The sequence below is a fragment of the Uranotaenia lowii genome, chromosome 3, assembly GCF_029784155.1.
Source record: "Uranotaenia lowii strain MFRU-FL chromosome 3, ASM2978415v1, whole genome shotgun sequence".
Taxonomy (NCBI): Eukaryota; Metazoa; Arthropoda; class Insecta; order Diptera; family Culicidae; genus Uranotaenia; species Uranotaenia lowii.
The window spans coordinates 95,924,705-95,930,668 of NC_073693.1; the positions used below are offsets into that span (position 1 = coordinate 95,924,705).

At 35.0% G+C, this 5,964-nt stretch overlaps 1 long non-coding RNA gene across 1 annotated transcript; it reads right to left on the reverse strand.

Annotated features, from left to right (window-relative positions):
- Positions 1-834: 834 nt before the first annotated feature.
- LOC129750739 (uncharacterized) lies at positions 835-1,530 on the reverse strand. Its single transcript, XR_008738473.1, has 2 exons — positions 1,189-1,530; positions 835-1,126 (listed from the first exon to the last, which is right to left on the reverse strand). It is a non-coding gene; the product is annotated as an uncharacterized LOC129750739 (long non-coding RNA).
- Positions 1,531-5,964: the final 4,434 nt, after the last annotated feature.

A 5,964-nucleotide genomic window follows, 5' to 3' on the forward strand; every position in this document is an offset into this window, starting at 1 on the left:
TCAGTGTTGTATATTTCAGAATTCACTGGACCAAAAGCTACAAATTTTGTATCCTTTAGGCTTAGTTTAGCCACCGAAATTGTTGTGTTCAATTATGTAGTGTTTCATGATTAATTTTATATCATTTGATGTTGATCCGAACTGCCTTAGCAATTGATAAACTAGCATTTGAAAATATTAGCTTCGTTCAATCGTAAGTAGCGATTGGTTTCGACTAGTTTCTGTCAAGTGGTCGTTGTTCAACGGGCACATGTTTTGGTCGAAACAGGTCTGGTCGTTGTTCAACGGAGCAAGTTGAAATCGGTCGAAACTAGTCGAAACCGATCCAGCTCGAAAGCAGGATTCATTTCTACCACACTAACACACATGCAGCGTGAGTGTCAGACAGAGAGCATGTTTTTGTTTCGTTTTCGCCATTTCATTTTCGTCAAGTGTTCTGGATGTTTGGATTCAGTCGGCAGTCGGTTCTGTCCCGCATAAATCAGTATTATACATTAACGATTTCAATTATCTTCTTCCCAAGACACACGAAAGATAAGCTTTATATTTTTGGATTATTAATGTACGATTAAGCTAGTCTTTTTTTCATGACATGGAATCGTTTGGACGCACTTAACGATACAGCGAACGGGTCGTTAAGTAGAGTAACCATTCATTTTTTTTGCTTTTTTCTTTATTCGAATCGTAGCTAAAAGATAGATGTTATCGTTATTTTATCTTCGTTTGCACGTTTTACTGACGCTACAGCTGATCTTCTAAAGATCTTTTTACTATTAAAAATAATAAAAGGTAGCTTCCATTATTAATACTAGAATCAAATTCAAACATAAGGAATTTTATTACAACTGTTTATTTATTAAACATTTTTAAATCACTTTGTTTTTCACTTATAACAGACACGAAGTTTCATTTCCGAGCAGCCGAGCGCTTCCTCCAGGTTTTGATCTCCACTTGCAATTCCCTCGCTTTCTCCTTCGGGAGCCGCCCTAACATTTGTTGTCCGCTTCATGATTCAAGAGACGCCTTTCACTGCTGCTCTTCCGCCTTTTTATTTTCTCGAACAACCAGCAACGTATCCTTCACCTTTGCCTAAGAAGTCAGGCCTGAGACACCCGTCTACCTGCGCCTGAAATAAAATAATTCTATCTAAAAAAAAAGTTATTATTAATCAATAGTCGGTGTACTCACCCTCGCACAACCGGAACCGGCGCTGTCGGCTACTGATCCCACGTCGGAACCGGTTCTATTGCCTATCAGATCGACCAATAAAAGGTAATTTTTGCGAGAACTATGCCAGGAGAAGATTTTTTCCGGCACAAAATGGGCCACGTGTGATGACAGCAGAAAAATTTGGGGCGCGTTGCTAAAATAATTAATTTTATTTCGTGATGATTAATTTTATCTTTCAGGAATAATATTTTATCTTATCGGCGTGTTGCAAAATTACTCATTTTGTTTCTTGGAAGATTAATCGTATCTTTTCGAAATAGTTTTTACTCGTTTCTAGCGAAGGCGCATTAGCGATGACCCAAAAATAAATCTAACTATCAATATAATCAGAACCGAATAATTCGAAAGATTCAAAGTATGGTTTTTCGCTATGCGGGGTGTGCTTCGAGTCGGTGGGATTGTTGCTGTGTTAACTCTTCCTGCTGTGCGGTAGAAGACGTTTGCACTTGCTCCGGGATTTATTTGAATGGAAAATAAACTTCCAAAATCTGCTGTATATATTTTTGTAGCGTTTAAATAGCTGTAGGAAGCTGACGCTTTGAAGGGAAGCTAGGCTATTGATACTAAAACTGTCGCCATTGTTTTTGATTATAAATATTGAACAATAAATGGCTGTTTTATCCTGTTTAAAATTACCAGCACAATGGTCAATTCACCTGACTAATTAAAAAAAACTTGAAAATATCATTTTTGTCGAATTAGCCCACAGTAAATGTAAAGGGCTTGATTTAAGAATAAGCAGGAACACGGTATTAAAATTTGTTAACCTACTTTACTCGCCAACAGTTCGAATATATCACTTGGAAATTCATTTCACAAACTAAAAACAATCCATTCAATTGGCCGTCAGTGATAAAAAATCCTCGATTTAAGAATCAGCTTTCGTAATTCATAAACCGCAAATATACATGCACCGGAGCATTGGGGAGCATGCAGGATAGTATTGAAATATGTTTACATTACTCCCTTCTAACTGTTTGAATTAAAAAAAGTCCACTACCGAGTTATCTAAAAAAAAAATTAAAAATGGTTCATAGGAAAATAGTAAATGGTCATAATTATCTCATTGTTGACTGGAATCCATGTTAGCTTGTTTTCTGTTACACGTCTAAATATTCCCGTGATCTGTTTCGGTCTGTCTAGAAATTTGTGTGCGAAACGCACAAAACATGCATTAGTATAGGTGTAAGTATGTTCAACGGACGAACTGGTTGAAATCGATCGAAGTCAATTGGAAAGAGACAGATTACCAACTGTCAAAATCCATTCCAACTTGTTTCGACCTATTTCAAGCTGTTTCGACTAACTTCCATTGAACACACATATTATGAAGGTGTTTTGTATTCTTTATGATCAAGAAAACTCGTTAAAACCGTAAATAAAATAGACTGATCAATGTTACCCCAAAGTCGAAATCAATTTTTAAATCAAATTTAAAGTGGTCTAATATATTTCTGCAACCATTTTTTAGGTTCATATGAAACATGCCACATTCCCCTTAACAAAAAAAAAGAATCGAAAAATATTGAAAAAAAGTGGTCAATCTTACCCCGGATTACGGTAGTTTAATTGAGGATACCGAAGGTACTCCTAAATAGAACATTTACTTGTGTTTTTGAAGATTCATTTTTCACATATTTTTTTGTATATTTTGTGTATTTTGTATAATTGTTTTAATTGATAAAATGATCTAATATCGAGTACTGCATATTGAAGGAAGTTATATACTTTTTTTGTATCTAAGTAGGTAATCAGGTCAGGTTAGGTCTGTTTGTCTTATGTCAACTAAAGATCATTATTAGTTTAACCACGGATCTTGAAGGTTAAAGATGCTATAACCTTTACACACCGAGGACCGCGACAAAAAATCCAAACGTAAAATTTTTAAAATATTTAGCTTTATTTCCGAAAATCCGAGACCAAATTTGAAAAATTTTGTTTTTTGAGTTACTTAGATGTTCGTGTAAAATTTGCAAAAAGTTGTTTCATTTAAAGTTTTCAAATTATTTTTACCTGCGTCTCGAGCAGATTTTTATGGAATAATTATTCCTAATTTTGCTATCATGCCTTGAAATCAAAACCGTCCGGAGTATACGTGTTCACCACATGTAAACTTCGGATCAACCAGATTTTATTGTATGGGTTAAGGTACTGCCACCTCTATCCCGGTCCTTCTTCTATGTGTTTGTAAATTTAAAAATAACTGATAAAACCAATAATTTTCCTGACTACGTCATTTTGGTGTCCCATCAACGTTAAAATTTTGTTATGTACAAGAGGTATGATTACCTGTAAGCATTAAGATTTTAGAAGCCATTGAAGTTCAAAAGTGTTGCATATTGCCCCAGTTGACGGTATCGTTTTGCCCGACCAAAGGTGGTACCATACCAAAATTTAAGTCTAAATTTTCATATGAGGATACCATGATCATACCAAATTTAGGTTTCACTAAAACCTTAACTCTACTTAGTTTACCACCATTTTAAAATGAATTAAGAGAACACAGCGATGCCATTTTTTTATGTCGAATAAGATCAAACATTTTCCCCACTGTGCTTTAAAAATTCTTTGAAACTGGATGGCTAAACGAGGTATCGAAATACTTTCAGTGAAACCAAAAATTCGGCAGAACTTTGCTATCCGCATAAAGTAAATGGACGCCAAATATTGACATTGAATAATCTTTATTTGGGCTAAATTTTACCTAATTTTGCTAAGAATATGAATATGATAGCATGAGGTTGCCAGATTTCCCGGTTTTATTCGGTTTTGCCCGGATATTTAATACTTAATTTAAAAACAGTCCGGCCCAGACCGGTTGCCCGGATTTCATTGAAAAATGCTCGGATTTTGCCCGGATTTATTCACTTCATTTGGCAAATTAATCAAAAAAAACAACAACTTATGAAAATAATCATGAGAGGTTTTTTTGAAGCATAAAATACGGTTCAAAATCTATCGATGAGTTTTGATGAAAAAAACATTTTTTTTTCTTGATTTTTGTAGAGGAATTTCTGAGTTTTGACAAAATTTCCCCGGATATTGCCCGAATTCACGGTTGTCAATTTGAAATCGAATGCCAGGATTTTGCCAGGTTTTTATATAAAAACTGCTCGGTTTGTCCGGCCCGGATACGTGCTGAAAAATTCTGGCAACCTTATGATAGCAAAACACACTGAACATTGCTCAAGATATGCAAAAATCTCTTGAAACTTGGCAGATGAGGATATTGGCGGCCGGGGAAGGTTTCTATTATGGTTTGGAACCCCTACCTCTAACAGGAAGGGGAAGGGGTTTCCCAAACAAAAGACAAATGTTTGCATAACTCGAGAACCAATCAAGCAAATGGTACCAAACTTGGCATGGGAGGGTATTTGGGTGCGAGGAATGTTTCAATGAATATTTGATACCCCTTCCATCCTTCCAGTGAGGAGATAGGAAGGGGGGAGGGGAGCTACCTTAAAATTTTTTACATAACTCGCGAACTAATCGAGCTAATGGAACAAATTTGACATGGGAGAGCTTTTGGATACGAGAAATGCATATATGCTTATTTGAGGCCCTTTTCTCTTTCAGTTGGAGATAAAGTTAAGAGGGCAGCTTTCATACAATTGTTTCGCATTAACCAAGAACTTATCTAACAAATAGAGCTTAATGATACATGGGAAATTATTTGGGTACGAGAAATGGCCCTGTTTCTATTTGAAACACCATTCGTCTTCTAGAGAGTACTAAGATAGTGGGGAAAGGGCCCAAATACAATTTTGTTGGTATAATTGGAGAGTAATTGAAGGTTATTAAACAAATAGAATCAAATTTGACATTATATGATTTCGAGGTATGTTTCTATGAATATTACAGACCCTTCTGCCTTGCAGTGTGGAGAGGGGAGATGACAAGAGGGGTTCCATATAAATGTTGTTTTATTGCTTTAGAACTTATCCACCAAGCGGAACCTTTATTTGGTATGGGAGGATTTTTGATTGCGAAAAAATGGGATCCCTACCTCCTTCCGGCAGTTGCGGATGGAAAGGGGGGCTTCCATACAATTTTTTTTAAAAACAAATCTTATCAAGCAATAGAGACCAAATTACCTAATAGAGGTTGTAATTTGAGATTCTTCCTTTAATCTCGAAAACTTATCGCTCAGACAAACGAAGTGAAATGTGACGTTATATAGATATTAAAATATATCTCTAGTAGTTCTCGAGAGAGCTCTTTCCGCATTGAAAGGGAGAAAGGGTGATGATTCCATACCAGTAAAACATACATTTTGGCATAATTAAATATTCAATGAAGCCTCTAAAAACAGAGAAAAAATTCTAGATCTTGGGAAATTATTTTCCAGATCAAGTTTCAGAAAATAAGATTAAATCATCTTTGTAGTTCAATTCGAAAATCCAGTTGCAGCTCTTATTTTATAGCTGTTGATTTAGAATTATATTGAAATTTGATTTAAAATGATACCTACAAAAAAAAAAAACGATATTAATATAATTTCCATAAATTTCATTGATTTTTGGAAGGTGTAGCAAAGCCGGGTCAGCTTTTACATAATATTTTTGCTTAATATGTCCAAATGACTGAAAAAAATATGTAAAGTGCGTTGTTTAAAAACTAATTAATAAACCATCGGATAAAAAATAAACCATTATCAATTTGTACTGAGGTACAGAAAATACACAAAAATTTACATTAAGCTACTTCATTGGCTGACCTATATTTTTAATGTGA